At 41.2% G+C, this 18,399-nt stretch overlaps 1 protein-coding gene across 3 annotated transcripts in view; it reads right to left on the minus strand.

Annotated features, from left to right (window-relative positions):
• LOC115208298 (disks large-associated protein 4) overlaps positions 1 to 18,399 on the minus strand; it is a 223,395-nt gene that overhangs the window by 162,023 nt on the left and 42,973 nt on the right. For all 3 annotated transcript variants that reach the window (XM_029776239.1, XM_029776238.1, XM_029776240.1), the window contains exon 2: positions 9,917 to 9,981. The gene's annotated coding sequence lies outside the window, so the exon portion shown is untranslated. The remainder of the gene's footprint in view (positions 1 to 9,916; positions 9,982 to 18,399) is intronic.

Genomic DNA, 18,399 nt, shown 5'->3' on the forward strand with positions numbered 1-18,399 from the left:
GTCAGTCATAGAAAAATAGACTGTGCTAGCGACAATAAAAGGACACTCTAAAATGTGTAGTTTTGTTTAACAACACAATGCCACAGATGTCCCAAGTTTGGAGGGAGTGTGCAATTGGCATGCTGTCTGAAGAATGTCCACCAGAGCTGTTGCCAGATTATTGAATGTTCATTTCTCTACCATAAGCCGCCTCAAACGTTGTGTAAACCGCAGACCACGTGTATGACGTCGTGTGGGCGTGCGGTTTGCTGATGTTGTGAACAGAGTGCCCCATGGTGGCGATGGGGTTATGGTATGGGCAGGCATAAGCTACGGACAACGAACACAATTGCATTTAATCGATGGCAATTTGAATGCACAGAGATACCGTGATGAGATCCTGAGGCCCATTGTCGTGCTATTCATCTGCCACCATCACCTCATGTTTCAGCATGATATTGCACGGCCCAATTCCTGGAAGCTGAAATGTCCAAGTTCTTCCATGCATACTCAACAGACATGTCACCCATTGAGCATGTTTGGGATGCTCTGGATCGATGTGTACGACAGCGTGTTCCAGTACCCGCTAATATCCAGCAACTTCACACAGCCATTAACGATGAGTCGGGCAACATTCCACAGGCCACAATCAACAGCCTGATCAACTCTATGTGAAGGAGATGTGGCGCGCTGCATGAGGCAAATGGTAGTCACACCAGATAGTGACTGGTTTTCTGATCCACGCCCCTACCTTTTTTTCAGGTATCTGTGACCAACAGATGCATATCTGTATTCGTTTCTTAAACGGAAGCAAACAAAACAGGGATAAAAATACCTGAATTTGTCCAATATAAACTCTTGTTTGCAACAGTTGGACTAATGATTACACCCTAGATAAGCTAGATGAAGGCAAGAGTGTGCAAGGGGGTATTGAATGTGTCACTGTCTATCCATGTGTCACTGTCTGTCACCTCAAATTCTTCTCTCGACCTAATGTAAACTTTCATTCATAGGCTAGGTTGTAGCAACCTCATGATGGGTATAGGGAAAATTTGAGTATCATATAGTAGCCTAAACCTACCGATGTTACATTGAACTGGGTGAATGGAATATGAATGACAGTCATCCAATAAGCTGTAATAGAAATAAGGCCATGCTCATGAGAATTATTTTTTTGTCCTCCCTCATCATAAACAGCACTGACCGCCACTGGTACAACATCACAGCAGTGCCAAAAAGTGTTCTGTCCAATACCAAAAGCGACACAACTATCTGTCTATGTCACATTGATCGGATTACACTACATTGCAATGTGTTGTTAGTTGCCAATGGAATACCAAAGCAGAGGAATGGTATAAAGAAAAAGGGAACCACAAGTTAATAATAGGCCCATTGTATCGTTCTAGTTGTCTTGACTCAGTGAAATGTCAACAAAGCCGGGCATTTGAAATAATGAGAATGTGAAAGAGAATGACATTTTCTCTCTATTTTGAGGGCTGCCACCAATAAACATTTTCAAACTCATTCTCTTTTATAGTTCACACTCTATGAGAAGAAGCCATTGATGAACGTGGGAGGGAGAAGGAACCGGGAGATGAAATTGCCACCTAAACACTGATCTAAGGTCAGTTTTGCGTGTTCTTCCCCAGATCATTAAGGTTAGGATTTGGGAAGGCTAATCTGATCCTAGGTCTGTGCCTTAGGACCAGAGCACCTTCTACCAAGAGAAAAAAAAGGCTACAGTGTCCATTTTCAAAGCTGGAAATGCATAAAACATGGAATAACAATGCCCATGTCTCCTTTGTCCGGTTTCGTCCTTCCGTTTTCTGAGGATCGGATTCGATTATATCTATGTCCTTCTTCCATCTGCGAGGGAGGGCACATGGGGACAGTTTACAGAACAGAAGCTTTTCACAGAAGCTATAATCACAAAGGCCATACTCTGCATGTGTCCTCATCTGACAGCACAGATGATAAACTCAGCACATACAAGGACAACTGATCTGATTTGAACAATATCAATATCTATTGCCTCAGGTGAACTCTCACAGCAGCCAGATTCTGCATAGTCAGCTAGGCCTCAGACAACCGTACACTCCACACTCCACAGTCAACAATGACTCATTCACTCTCCACACACCTCATTGCATGTCCCAATGCTTCATAGTTCCCAGGAAAAGAGAATAAAAACTAGAGGAACAGCACTGAAAAAAAATCATTTTAGATATGCTGTGTCAGGGAAATAATGTGAACCAACTCAAGAGTGAGGAGCCTGCTAGGCCTTGGATAAATTAGCTATTTTCCAGTATCATTTTGAAAGGTTTGTTCAAATGGTTCAAACTATTATGTTCGCCTCAATCGAAAGCCTTGATGAATGGACCTCTAAGAGGACAAAAAAAAAATGATTTAGCTTATCAGAGAACAAGGTGGAAATATTACCATATTGCTTATTTCCATAGCTGCGGGAAGTAGGGGTGCTGAGGGTGCTGCACCACCACCTGATAAATCACATAACAAATATATATACAGTACCAGTCAAAAGTTTGGACACACCTACTCATTCCAGGGTTTTTCTTTATTTGTACTATTTTCTACATTGTTGAATAATTGTGAAGACATCAAAACTATGAAATAACACATATGGAATCATGTAGGAACAAAAAAAGTGTTAAACAAATCGAAATCTATTTTATATTTGAGATTCTTCAAAGTAGCCACCCTTTGACTTGATGACAGCTTTGCACACTATTGGCATTCTCTCAACCAGCTTCATGAGGTAGTCACCTGGAACGCTTTTCAATTAACAGGTGTGTCTTATTAAGAGTTAATTGATTTCCTTCTTAATGAGTTTTAGCCAATCAGTTGTGTTGTGACAAGGTAGGGGTGGTATACAGAAGATAGCCCTATTTGGTAAAAGACCAAATCCATATTATGGCAAGAACATGCAAAGAGAAATGACAGTCCATCATTACTTGAAGGTCAGTCGATGCGGAAAATTGCACTCGCAAAAAACATCAAGCGCTATGATGAAACTGGCTCTTATGAGGACTGCCACAGGAAAGGAAGACCCAGCGTTACCTCTGCTGCAGAGGACAAGTTAATTGGAGTTACCAGCCTCAGAAATTGCAGCCCAAATAAATGCTTCACAGAGTTCAAGTAACAGACACATCTCAACATCTACTGTTCAGAGGAGACTACGTGAATCAGGTATTCATGGTCAAATTGCTGCAAGGAAACCACTATTAACGGACACCTATAAGAAGAAGAAACTTGCTTGAGCCAAGAAACACGAGCAATGGACATTAGACCAGTGGAAATCTGTCCTTTGGTCTGATGAATCCAAATTTGAGATTTTTGGTTCCAACTGCTGTGTCTTTGTGAGACACAGAGTAGGTGAACGGATGATCTCCACATGTGTGGTTCCCACCATGAAGCATGGAGGAGGAGGTGTGATGGTGTGGGGGTGCTATGCTGGTGACACTGTCAGTGATTTATTTAGAATTCAAGGCACACTTAACCAGCATGGCTACCACAACATTCTGCATCTGGTTTGCACTTAGTTGGACTATCATTTGTTTTTCAACACGACAATGATCCAACACACCTCCAGGCTGTGTAAGGGCTATTTGACCAAGAAGGAGAGTGATGGACTGCTGCATCAGAGGACCTGGCCTCTGCAATCACCCGACCTCAATCCAATTGAGATGATTTGGGATGAGTTGGACCACACAGTAAAGGAAGAGCAGCCAACAAGTGCTCAGCATATGTGGGAACTCCTTCAAGATGGTTGGAAAAGCATTCTAGATGAAGCTGGTTGAGAGAATGCCAAGAGTGTGCAAAGCTGTCATCAAGGCAAAAGGTGGCTTCTTTGAAGAATCTCAAATATAAATATATTTACATTTGTTTAAAACCTTTTTGGTTACTACATGATTCCTTATGTTATTTCATAATGTTGATGTCTTCACAATTATTCTATCATGTAGAAAATAGTAAAAATAAAGAAAAACCCTTGAATGAGTAGGTGTGTCCAAACTTTTGAATGGTACCTTATATTTATATATACAGTATATATACAGTGAGGGAAAAAGTATTTGATCCCCTGCTGAATTTGTATGTTTGCCCACTGACAAAGAAATGATCAGTCTATAATTTTAATGGTAGGTTTATTTGAACAGTGAGAGACAAAATAACAACAAAAAAATCCAGAAAAACGCATGTCAAAAATGTTATAAAATGATTTGCATTTTAATGAGGGAAATAAGCATTTGACCCCTCTGCAAAACATGACTTAGTACTTGGTGGCAAAACCCTTGCTGGCAATCACAGAGGTCAGATGTTTCTTGTAGTTGGCCACCAGGTTTGCACACATCTCAGGAGGGATTTTGTCCCACTCCTCTTTGCAGATCTTCTCCAAGTTATTAAGGTTTCGAGGCTGACGTTTGGCAACTCGAATCTTCAGCTTCCTCCACAGATGTTCTATGGGATTAAGGTCTGGAGACTGGCTAGGCCACTCCAGGACCTTAATGTGCTTCTTCTTGAGCCACTCCTTTGTTGCCTTGGCCATGTGTTTTGGGTCATTGTCATGCTGGAATACCCATCAACGACCCATTTTCAATGCCCTGGCTGAGGGAAGGAGGTTCTCACCCAAGATTTGACGGTACATGGCCCCGTCCATCATCCCTTTGATGCGGTGAAGTTGTCCTGTCCCCTTAGCAGAAAAACACCCCCAAAGCATAATGTTTCCACCTCCATGTTTGACGGTGGGGATGGTGTTCTTGGGTTCATAGGCAGCATTCCTCCTCCTCCAAACACGGCGAGTTGAGTTGATGCCAAAGTGCTCCATTTTGGTCTCATCTGACCACAACACTTTCACCCAGTTGTCCTCTGAATCATTCAGATGTTCATTGTCAAACTTCAGACGGGCATGTATATGTGCTTTCTTGAGCAGGGGGACCTTGCGGGCGCTGCAGAATTTCAGTCCTTCACGGCGTAGTGTGTTAACAATTGTTTTCTTGGTGACTATGGTCCCAGCTGCCTTGAGATCATCGACAAGATCCTCCTGTGTAGTTCTGGGCTGATTCCTCACCATTCTCATGATCATTGCAACTCCACGAGGTGTGATCTTGCATGGAGCCCCAGGCCAAGGGAGATTGACAGTTCTTTTGTGTTTCTTCCATTTGCGAATAATCTGTTGTCACCTTCTCACCATGCTGCTTGGTTTTGGTCTTGAAGCCCATTCCAGCCTTGTGTAGGTCTACAATCTTGTCCCTGACATCCTTGGAGAGCTCTTTGGTCTTGGCCATGGTGGAGCGTTTGGAATCTGATTGATTGATTGCTTCTGTGGACAGGTGTCTTTTATACAGGTACTACCTTTAAGAGTGTGCTCCTAATCTCAGCTCGTTACCTGTATAAAAGACACCTGGGAGCCAGAAATCTTTCTGATTGAGAGGGGGTCAAATACTTATTTCCCTCATTAAAATGCAAATCAATTTATAACATTTTTGACATGCGTTTTTCTGGATTTTTTTGTTGTTATTCTGTCTCTCACTGTTCAAATAAACCTACCATTAAAATTATAGACTGATACTTTCTTTGTCATTCGGCAAACGTACAAAATCAGCAGGGGATCAAATACCTTTTTCCCTCACTGTATAAACAATATTCTTTTTTTTGACCCCACCAAATTAGTGTACTAGGCCTTTATTACTCTTGTATGAGCAGAGTGGCCATGCTTATGCCTATACCTATCCAATCCTTTAACAAATATGAGAGGTGCTTTTGGGGGCATTAGTTTATTTAAAAACCAATGCCCCCAATGGGGGAGGAGGACGAGGAGAGTGGGTTAAAAATGAAAAGGCAGGAGCTTTAAAAGCGTTGGGAGGGATTTGTTTCCAATAAGCCACCCACAGGATTAGAGCATGTTAATGCAATGCCTACAGCCTTTCACAGACTGGACACCGCTAACATAGAGAGAGAAACAGAGGGAGGACCGGAGAGAAAGACAGAATGTGAGAGAGTGAACACGCACGGCAGCAGTGCAGACCGCAGACTCAGTCAAGGCCTGATTTCGCCATTCGTCACTCAGTACTATTCCAAATGACAGCTGCAAATTGGCTGTATTGGACCACAAATACTGTACATGTCAACAACCATCAACTCTCACATTAGGAACACAGGGTAGGTAAAAGCCAATAAAATATTGACGATTATCGAAGCTAACACACATTAGGTTCCCAGGAGAGGGTGAATCCCTATGGAGAAACCGCCACAGCTCTGCTTCCTTGGCTACAGCTGGGCTTTGCTACACCCCAGTAACTCAAAACCACAACTCAAACGGCATCACATTAGAACAAGAAGAAAGTACATCAGGGAGGCATTCACTGTCAAAGTGCGCAATACAACATATTATATTATGGCGAGGCTGTCTCATGGCAGTCAATGGGAAGCCTGTAACATGACAGTAAAATGGAAAAGCCAGATGAACTGAGTGAATATGACACGGGGATGAGAAAGCATCCATGCATAACGTATGGAGTATGGACATGGTTTCATTCAGCCAAAGGTAAGACTGGAAGGTATACGCAGTGCTGTGGAGTGGTACAAATGACTGGTGGTGTGGCTCTATACCCTGCGAGGGCTTCCTATAAGCTAATGTAAACAAAGCCAGTATAGCATAACTTTATTTTCAAATGGGTTCATTACATACAGTATAATTACGCAACATCCCCGGAAGAAAAGGTTATGGCATGGACTATTTTGAAGCTAACCACTTCATACGCATCAATTGATTGTATGATTTCCTTTTTTATCACATTGGTTTCCAGTTGAAATGATAGTAAATGGCTTAACATTGATTACATAGTATACCACAGTCATAGGGGAAATTTGCTAAACTCGCATGCAGTGTTCTCCTTATAAATAACCCATGCGGATTGCAGGTTGGTGCAAAGAAGATGCATTGGCACACAGTCCCCTCAAGAGAGATGAAATCAAAACAGAATAATAGCATCAACAATTCATCAACTAGATAAAATGCAATGCAATAAGCCGAGCACTCAGAGAAAACAATATAGAAGTGAGTGGGCTGATTGAAGCAAATGTAATAAGCCTCAGGGGAAACTAGATCATCTCTCATGTGCTTAGATATTGAATATTTCTCACACAGTATCATTATGTGATAAACTGGCCATAGTTACTGGCACTCCCTCTGAAACGTCAACGTAGCGTAGCCTTTTGGTAGCATAGAGCTAGCCTTACAACAGTCTATAGGCAGTACGTTTACGGCACAGCTATCTTCAATTAGCAACTATCTTCAATTTGAAGTGTAACCACATTTTGTCAAAGGCCTGCTTGCTTGATTGACATTGGAAAAGTGAGGTGGAAATGTACTTAATCAAATCATAAATCATCATAGGTGGGCAGAAGCTTATATTCTTGGTGACAAACGCACATGACATTCTCATTAGTACGCATGCATATTTATTTACAGTACCTCTATTTACTTTGTTTCGCAGTTCATGTATGAGTACCTACAGGCACTACTCATACATTCAGGTAGAACAGCAACCCTAGCTCACTGGTGCGTTCCCTGAAACGCCAAGGCTACACTGCTACCTCCAATTTGGTCTCCTGCAACCATCTACTCTCAAAAAGCTTAAGCAGGGGTTCCGTTTAAAATGGCACCCTATTCCCTATATAGTGCACTTCCTGGTTAAAGGTAGTGCACTTTATAGTGAAGAGATTCGTTGTTTTTCTTTCAATGCAGAGGACAGTGGAATAATCATACGATGATGATGATGATGATGATGTAAGGTGTAATTCTGCTGCCTTTCAGAACAACCTAATGTAAAAATCCACAAAAAATCTACAATTTGGCCCGGAAGGTTAGGGGGATTGACTGATTTGACAACCAGAATTACTGGTTCAAATCCCTGGAGGGCGGAGCTCAAGCCTTGCTCGGAGTAAGTGAGACACTTAACTTTCCAACACACTGCCGTGAAAGGAATAATTATGGAAATAAACATACAAATGATGGGTTCCTTCCTCCTTAACATGTCTGTTTATTTGTCTATTTCCCCCTAAAACGATTATGAATGTCTGTAATGGCTGTTCCAGAGGCCATAGGCATGGTGTTAATTGAAGAGCCCTTGAGCCCTGAAAAATCACATAGTGAAAGGCTCATATACTGGCCTCTCCTCTAAATAAACCCTATAAGGTGTGTGTGTGTGTGTGTGTGTGTGTGTGTGTGTGTGTGTGTGTGTGTGTGTGTGTGTGTGTGTGTGTGTGTGTGTGTGTGTGTGTGTGTGTGTGTGTGTGTGTGTGTGTGTGTGTGTGTGTGTGTGTGTGTGTGTTTAGGATGCATCAACATGCATTTATATGTAAAAGTGATGTTTGAGGATTGCAGAGTAAATACACGTAGCATGCAGGTTTTCCTAATTGCATGGGGTTCTTTGAAAAGAACAGCTCTAAGTATGTGGAGCTTCAAACCTCTGATGTTTTTTCAATAAGCTTTGAGCAAATTGTTCCCTGTCTCATGGCCTTTTATGTTCTGGGAAATCAACAGAGCGAATAATCAACGCAACAGCTGCTGAAAAATGTTGAATCGGTCTCTGAAGTGTGATAACAAAGTAGCCACTATCAATGTCCTTCCCTAGAAAGATTTAACACCCCACAGTTACAAAGCCTAACTAGCCAGAGTCATGCTGCTATCACATGGTACCAATACCCAGATTCCTGTGTTCATCCAAAACCAAAATGTATTTCATTCATTTCAAATAATCTTTAATTGATTTCTTGATCTTTAAAACATGAAAGATGGCTTGTTGTGAAACAACACAAAATATTAATGAACATCCCCAAGCAGTGTCACTATTTATTGAATTTGAAGAAGAGAGAGGAGAGATTCTTTTTTATAAATGTTTCACTGCACTTGGGTAGTAGCTATACAAGAGAGACGGTATCTCAGATAAAATTATACATCTCTACAAGTGCTTTGAAAGAAATCTGAATCTAGCATAAGAAATTACTTGTTCAGTGGTGGAGCTCAGGGTTCTATCCCGAGACCCCTCATAATGCTGAGTGTCGGGCTTGTTCAGTCAGTTTTAAATGCTCCGCAGGATAACAAAACATGTACTTTCATCCCTGAAACAGCAGAACACTACTTCAACATGCATGCCCATCAATATCCAAGCCGTTTATCATTGTATACACTGCCATTTATATTCTAATAAGTCAGGACAGGAGTGAACAAGGGATTCATCAGAGCTCATAACACGCGGCGACAAGTTCCACCTTTCCTTGACCCATTATTTTCTCAGCTTGCAGCGATGCTCCATCCAAATTCCTCCTTTCCATCAATTTTCAACCTGGGCAAGGACAAAGCTAAGTATGCAGGTTTACATTTATTGTCATCAATCTTACCCTAGAGGCAGCTCTGCAGAGAGGTCACTAGCTGGCACAGCCTCAAAGTAATAAAATCTGATTTTATACCTAACCCTAACCTTAACCTTAACCACAACGCTAAACCTAATGCCTAACCCTTACCTTAAATTAAAACCAAAAAGCAAATTTTTGTTTTCAGGAATTTTTATGATATAGACAATTTTGACTTTGCAGCTGGCCTATCTAGCGAAAGAATCTCTCAGTCCTGCCTCCAGGGCAAAATTCATGACAATAAATGTCAACCTGCACTAACTGCCTCCAACTAGTGGCCCTATAAGCTAATTCCTCAGGTAGTTTCAGACTTTTCAGTAAATCCAGCATCAACCAGTGTCTCCTTAGCACTCAACCACCGGTGTCCTCCACAATGTCATCCACTATCAGATGGAAGGAAGAAAGCAAGGAGGAGGCAAGACCCAAAGAGGAGTGAAGGTCACTTTGCCCTTTTAAAGACCAGAGACACTTTGTTAGAAGAAATCAGATATCCCTGCACACATACCTTGTTGAATGGTTTGTATAATCCGTCTTTAAAGACAGTGACGAAGTAGCCAAGAGAAAGAGATCCTGCAAAACAAAATGGAGGGAAAAATGTGTGACATTTAAAATACACATTCACATTCCTTTGTGATCCTTCTGTAGTTAATAGAGGACTTTACAGGGAACAAGGAACCAAAGGATACAGACTTTGTAAGTTAATATTGCTGATTTGATTTCGAATTGGTTCTTCAAAGAATTGGCTGGCTTTAGCTTAAAAGGCAATGAGACAGCAAATAACACAAGACATAATGCACTTCATCTTAGTCTACTGTCTTCAAACCCTACATATCTTTTCAGTAATTGTATTATCAACAGAATAAATGTAATTATGCAGCCATTTCTTTGTTTTGGAAATCAATTAGGGACATCTTTCTGAGGTATGCGAATTGGAGCAACTTTAGAGATCAGACAAATTTAATTAACAATCCAAACGGGTTCTGATTAAGATCATTCATCAGGAAGCAGTTTAGCTCTGTGGTTATTTTCCCTTTAAAAGAGGACAATTTGAAGTTTCAGTAAGGACATTTTGCCCAATGAAAATGTCTCACAATCTTGAGGATATCACATAGCATTAAAAAAGCATTGTTGACTGTAATAATCATTCAACTTCAAAACCAAGCCATCAGTTGAGAAATAGCTTGAAGGCCAAAAATTTAATGAAAGGATACTGAGAGTAAGAGGGTAAGAGCTGCCATGATAAGTCTATCATTAAATAACTGATTCAATGTCATCCTCTTTGGTAACACACACTGATAATTGATGAATGTTGGACATGTGCCATAAGCCCCAGATTGATGGCCCTACCAGCCCTGACCTTTGGTTGAATAGATTGCTACTATGGTAGCCTAAGCGTAAATGGGCTATGTTTTACCCTGGTTCCGTGGAACCTTCTCTGGGCTTGGACCCAATAGGGTCATCTAGGCCAGGTTGGGGTCTTAGCCTGCCATTACCCTGCAACCTGTGTGCGTGCATGTGTGCACCTGCATTCCTGCGTGTCTGTATGCGATTAGCACTTGTTCGATCAATGCTATCACAGTTTAGCCCTGTAAATCAAACAGAACATGACCCCTTAAAGCCAATTTATGCTTGATTCGAAAATGTGGGCGGAGGCTTCGCTTCGTACGGAGGGTGTGATGCAATTGCGGCACCTCCAGAGGCATGCAGAGGCCAAATTAAGCTCCGTACCGCATCGCCGTGCGCCTCTCGGTAAATGCTGTAAGGCCATTTCACATTCGGCCACATCAGAAATGGATTGACCATGTAGAGCCTTTTTGTCACGTCCTGACCAGTAAAGGGGGTTATTTGTTATTGTAGTTTGGTCAGGGCGTGGCAGGGGGTGTTTGTTTTATGTGTTTCAGGGTTTTTGGTTTATGTTCTATGTTAGTATATTTCTGTGTTTGTTCTAGTGTGTCTATTTCTATGTTTAAGTTTCTTGGGTTGACCTTCAATTGGAGGCAGCTGTTCCTCATTGCCTCTAATTGAAGGTCCTATTTAGTAGGGGTGTTTTTCCATGGGTTTTGTAGGTAGTTGTTTCCATGTATTGTCAGTGTACCTTACAGGACTGTTTTTCGTCGTTTGTTTAGTATAAGTGTTTTGGTTTTTGTTTTCTTCAATAAAAGAAGATGAGCATACATATAACCGCTGCGTTTTGGTCCACTCACTACGACGCTTATGACACTTTTAGAGACATCCAAAGGGGGATTTGAGCTTTCTAGCCTTTCTAAATCGAATGTGTTGGTACATAAACACCAGATGAGAGCCGTGATAATTTAATGATAGTGACAGGACCGATAGGATAAACTAGATAGAAAAGAATTTCAATCAATATTCGGACTAGACTGTATAACTTGTGACTAAAACAATGACAGCTTGTTGTTGGAAATTCAGTACTCAGTAGAGATTTGGTAATTTCTTCAAACAATCATCTTTATTTAATATCGATTAATTATTGAAATAATGGGGCTTGTCGACACCCCATCCTTGAGTGTTGGACTGAGTAACATAACCTTTACACAAATGCAGAGAACTATAAGTATATAGCTGACACTAACAATGCTCAATCATGGTTGGTTCAACCCCCCTCATGCAGACCAAGGAGCATCATAAGTCACTCTGGGTTCATCCTGTCATTATCTGCAAGTGGGTGTTGTCTTAACCCCTCCCTGGCTTAGTTTCCCAGATGCAAGGATAATTTAGAGACAATGAGGAATTGTTCTAAACTCCTAGCTATCTCTATCTCGGTTACACCCACCACATCTTGTCTATGTAATGCAGTCTTAACTCATTTGTCAGCTCAAGCCATCTCTAGTGACCATAAGCCCAGATTAGCTGCAGGGAACTAGAGTGGAGACCATAAAAACACAGACACTAATAGGACAGAAATATCCTCCTATTTGTTAAGTATTAATTGCTAACTATTAATATCAAACAAATCAGGTAAATGTGTAATTTTTCTATCACAAGCTCGAGGCAAAATGCTTAAGCCTGAGGGAGAGGAACATGTCGAAACATGTTTGGAAAGAAAGATAAACAAAGACTGAGCAGCGACTAAAGACGTACATATAGATCTCTGGTAGGGCGATGGACAAAATATAATAATTAATAATAATTTATAATAATATAATAATTTATAATAATTTCCTGTATGACAATATTTGATGTTTTTGGATAATAAAGTTCTAAGTTCTAAATATGATTTATGAGTAGTTTATGACCCCAGATTGGCAACATGATTTAGATCTGAATTTTCATAAATTTCTGCATTTCCTGCACTTTTGTTTCCACACTGATATGTGCATATTTAGACTGAGTGTACAAAACATTAAGAATACCTGCTCTTTCCATGACATAGACTGACCTGGTTAATCCAGGTGAAAGCTATGTCATGTGTTAAATCCACTTCAATCAGTGTAGATGAAGGAGAGGAGAAAGATTAAAGAAACATTTTTAAGCTGTGAGACAATTGAGACATGAATTGTGTATGTGTGCCATTCAGAGGGTGAATAGGCAATACTAAATATTTAAGTGCCTTTGAACGGGGTATGGTAGTAGGTGCCACGTGCACAGGTTTGTGTCAAGAACTGCAACACTGCTGGGTTTTTCACGCTTAACAGTTTCCCGTGTGTATCAAGAATGGTCCACCACCCAAAGGACATCCAGCCAACTTGACACAACTGTGGGAATCATTGGAGCCAACATGGGCCAGCATCCCTGTGGAAAGCATTCAACACCTTGTAGAGTCCATGCCCCAACGAATTGAGGCTGTTCTGAGGGCAAAAAGGTAGGGTGCAACTCAATATTAGGAAGGTGTTCTTAATGTTTTGTACACTTAGCGTAATGTATATATTTGAATACATTGTTGTTTGAAGAAGCCAGGGAGGAATTATTGTGTCAGGTTAAGAACCAAAGTGTTGGTTAGTGTTTCCTAGGGGACCCAATTTAGATTTCATATCACATGTTCTCTATAACTTCATAGCTAGCTAGCTAACATAATCATGCTTCACCTATTCCTCTCCGATTTAGAATATACCGTTGCAAAAACATGCTGATCTAGGCCTACACCAGCACCGGTATCAGGCTGTACAGTATTAGCTAGCTACATTTGCTCTAGCTAGTCAGCTAACTAGTGATTAGCATTAGCAGGTAACGCAATTTATTTTAGCTACAACTTGCTAAGAAAATAAAAACTAGCTGTTTGCAGACAGTAAGATACACAAACTAATAGTGTAATTAAAGAACGCTTGTGGATTTATATTTAGAAGCAAAGTGGAAAGCAGCATCTCACCATGCAGGCTGCAGAATGAATGGCAAGGTGACTCCTTGAGTGACATGGAGCAGGGCTTGGTGTGGGAAGCGGCATGCAGGAGGAGAGGGAGAGCGTGGACTCAAGTAGCAAACAGAGTACACTATGAAAACGGACATTACTCGCGCCGGAGTTATGTATCACATTTAAGAAACCATTGAAATATCGTTGTAGAAGGTAAAGTAAAAACCCAAACCGGTCCGTGTATCAATACAGGTATACAGTACAATACGATATACCGCCCAGCCCTAATCTTGACTAGAGGGTTTGTTTACCAATGTACTATATACATGTACAGTAGCTGACCAGCCATTGGGGCTCAGTGCAGATACAGTTTCCCGGGGCATGGCTAACGCTAACCACAGTGCAGTTACAATTATCCAGGGCATCGCTAATGTTACCCTTAGGGCCTCATAGCATGCAGAAGCCCAGTATGTGGTGGTCCATTAGCCTTATGGTACATTAGCCTAGCTCTCCACTGACACACATACTGCTCTGCTGCAGCAGTGCAGAGGGGCCATCTGAACTCAACCACTCACAGTCCACTCAGAGAAATCTTAACTGCAGGGCACTCTCTCTGTGTCTGTCTTTCTTTATCACAAACGCACGCATGCACACATACACACACACAAACACACACACACACACACCACTTTTTATCACTCTACCTCGGCGTCTATAGCATGAATAACAAAACTCTTCATGAGATGAACAAAAATACACTCCACACTTCCCCGTTTTCTCCTCCTCCTCCATGCTTCTGCCTACCTCTCACACTCAAATGACAGAGGGCACATAGCAAGTGGTTGCTACTCCGCCCGGGAGATCAGTGTGAAGAAATCTATTTCCAGATAAACAAACAGAACATATAACCCCTCTGTTCTCTCTCTCTCTCTCTCTCGCTCCCCCCCCCCCCCCCAGCTGTTAAAGGCACATGCAATGCACCATGGTAGATATGCCTCCATAATCCGTTTTGGATGGACGGTCACAGTGTTTTTCTGTTCCCCTCTCTCTGCTTATCAACAGGCCTAGCCTTGGAGGTAGTCAGGGGAGAAACATGCTCATAGCTAGGTAAAGGCTTGAATCAAAGAGGAGTTCTGGGACTGTAGAGATTATGGGGACATTTGTGAAGACTTTGTAGTTTTACGTCTTATTATGTTTAGTATTATTATGTCTTAGTGGTTTGTAAAGTCGTTTGATTTTACATTTGATTGTCTTCTGTTGCAAGACAGTCAAGTGAATTTTTAATAACAAGTCTCAAGGTATGAGACAAATTGAACATATAACGTCGGGTATTTATAGAATTTTCACAGGGACAATAAAATATCACACGTGCCAACGCTTGATAGGTGCAGACATGCATTGCAACTATTACTCTGGCAACAGTGTGATCTAACTTGTCGGTAATAGAGAAGGTGTATAAAGATTTCGGAATTCAGATATTACGTCATTGTTCTAGAGCTATCACACAGTAAATCAAGGAGAGTTGAAATCACATAGTAAAAAATGGAGAGCTAAATTGACTCTACTGGAGTTATCTTAAGCCTCAACAGAGTGATATGCTCCCTGGAGTTAGTGCTGATAACTGGAGTTGATTGGGACTAAGTACTTTTAACTTTATTAAGAGTAACCAGAGACAGGGAGTTAAAACTATGGAGTATCCACAGAGGATTTTTAGAATTGTTTCTTTCAATAGCTGTATTCTTGCATTTACATTAATTGTTTTTGATCTTATGCTACACAATGATATGTAATGTACATTTTCCTAAACTAATCTGGAAGTGCTGGGTTTATTGCAACTGTTACTGAGAAGGCTGTTCCACTTTACATGATGTAGGTAGTCTCTAACAGTACTCTCCTCCCTGCTCTGAGTTGTTAGTGATGCAAAATTGCTGGACATCCGCCCTCTTAAATGGATACCACTAGAGAATGGATGTCACATATTTACATAGAAATGTGAGTTATAGATATGTCATTCTCATTGAAAGCAAATCTAAGAAGCTATTTCTATACTTCCCATTCTTAACTTTTGTTTTTGAGTCTTTTACGTTCAGTTTTGTACACCAGCTTCAAACAGATGAAAATCCAATATTTTTGGTTATGGAAAATATATTTCACAGCGGTTTAGATGGTTCAATGATTCTCTACACTATACTTGCTTGTTTTGTGACATAAACTGAAATTAGGCAAACTATTAGAATTTTAGCAACCAGGAAATGGTGGAGCAATTTCTGCATGGTGCATCTTTAAGAAATATGTAAAGTAGACTATACACCCTTACACCTCAAATGTCATCATATAAACCCCAAAACATTGTTGAGTTTGATTCCCTAGGAGTTTAATTCATTATTTTGATTACTGTATTTTGAGAGTAAACATTACTCTAAGTAATTTACTCTAGAAGACTGAATAATACTGCAGAGAGTTAAAAAAGTAACAGAGTTATTTTCAATGAATACTGTAAAGAGTGAAATGCAGTGACGTAGCAACACTAAAATGAGCATTTACAACTAAGAAAAAATAACTATATTTGCCAAAGTTAATTTTACTCTGTAATTGTTACTGTGCAGCTGCCTTTTGAAACTACAGTATGCAACATGGTTTGATGCACTAATAAATAATTTTTTCAAATTTTTTATTTATTTATTTTATTTCACCTTTATTTAACCAGGTAGGCAAGTTGAGAACAAGTTCTCATTTACAACTGCGACCTGGCCAAGATAAAGTAAAGCAGTTCGACAACATACAACAACACAGAGTTACACATGGAGTAAACAACATACAGTCAATAATACAGTAGAAAAAAATAAGACGATATACAATGTGAGCAAATGATGTGAGATAAGGGAGGTAAAGGCAAAAAAAATGCCATGGTGGCAAAGTAAATAAAGTATAGCAAGAAAAACACTGGAATGGTAGATTTGTAGTTTGAAGAAAGTTCAAAGTTCAAATCTAAATAATATGGTGCAAAGGAGCAAAATAAATTAAATAAATAAATACAGTAGGGGAAGAGGTAGTAGTTTGGGCTAAATTATAGATGGGCTATGTACAGGTGCAGTGATCTGTGAGCTGCTCTGACAGCTGGTGCTTAAAGCTAGTGAGGGAGATAAGTGTTTCCAGTTTCAGAGATTTTTGTAGTTCGTTCCAGTCATTGGCAGCAGAGAACTGGAAGGAGAGACGACCAAAGGAGGAGTTGGCTTTAGGGGTGACCAGAGAGATATACCTGCTGGAGCGCGTGCTACAGGTGGGTGCTGCTATGGTGACCAGTGAGCGGAGATAAGGGGGGACTTTACCTAGCAGGGTCTTGTAGATGACCTGGAGCCAATGTGTTTGGCGACGATTATGAAGTGAAGGCCAGCCAACGAGAGCATACAGGTCGCAGTGGTGGGTTGTATATGGGGCTTTGGTGACAAAACGGATGGCACTGTGATAGACTGCATCCAGCTTGTTGAGTAGGGTATTGGAGGCTATTTTGTAAATGACATCGCCGAAGTCGAGGATTGGTAGGATGGTCAGTTTTACGAGGGTATGTTTGGCAGCATGAGTGAAGGATGCTTTGTTGCGAAATAGGAAGCCAATTCTAGATTTCACTTTGGATTGGAGATGATTGATGTGAGTCTGGAAGGAGAGTTTACAGTCTAACCAGACACCTAGGTATTTATAGTTGTCCACAAATTCTAAGTTAGAACCGTCCAGAGAAGTTATGCTGGATGGGCGGGCAGGTGCAGGCAGCGATCGGTTGAAGAGCATGCATTTAGTTTTACTTGTGTTTAGGAGCAGTTGGAGACCACGGAAGGAGAGTTGAATGGCATTGAAGCTCGTCTGGAGGGTTGTTAACACAGTGTCCAAAGAAGGGCCAGAAGTATACAGAATGGTGTCGTCTGCGTAGAGGTGGATCAGAGATTCACCAGCAGCAAGAGCGACATCATTTATGTATACAGAGAAAAGAGTTGGCCCAAGAATTGAACCCTGTGGTACCCCCATAGAGACTGCCAGAGGTCCAGACAGTAGGCCCTCCGATTTGACACACTGAACTCTGTCAGAGAAGTAGTTGGTGAACCAGGCGACGCAATCGTTTGAGAAACCAAGGCTACTAAGTCTGCCGATGAGGATGTGGTGATTAACAGAGTCAAAAGCTTTGGCCAGGTCAATGAATACGGCAGCACAGTATTGTTTCTTATCGATGGCGGTTACGATGTCGTTTAGGACCTTGAGCGTGGCTGAGGTGCACCCATGACCAGCTCTAAAACCAGATTGCATAGCGGAGAGGGTGCGGTGGGATTCGAAATAGTCGGTAATCTGTTTGTTGACTTGGCTTTCGAAGACCTTAGAAAGGCAGGGTAGGATGGATATAGGTCTGTAGCAATTTGGGTCAAGAGTGTCACCTCCTTTGAAGAGGGGGATGACAGCAGCTGCTTTCCAATCTATGGGAATCTCAGACGACACGAAAGAGAGGTTGAACAGGCTAGTAATAGGGGTTGCAATAATTTCGGCAGATAATTTTAGAAAGAAAGGGTCCAGATTGTCAAGCCCAGCTGATTTGTAGGGGTCCAGATTTTGCAGCTCTTTCAGAACATCAGCTGAATGGATTTGGGAGAAGGAGAAATGGGGGAGGCTTGGGCGAGTAGCTGTGGGGGGTGCAG

This window comes from Salmo trutta, chromosome 14 (assembly GCF_901001165.1).
Source record: "Salmo trutta chromosome 14, fSalTru1.1, whole genome shotgun sequence".
In the NCBI taxonomy this organism is placed as follows: domain Eukaryota; kingdom Metazoa; phylum Chordata; class Actinopteri; order Salmoniformes; family Salmonidae; genus Salmo; species Salmo trutta.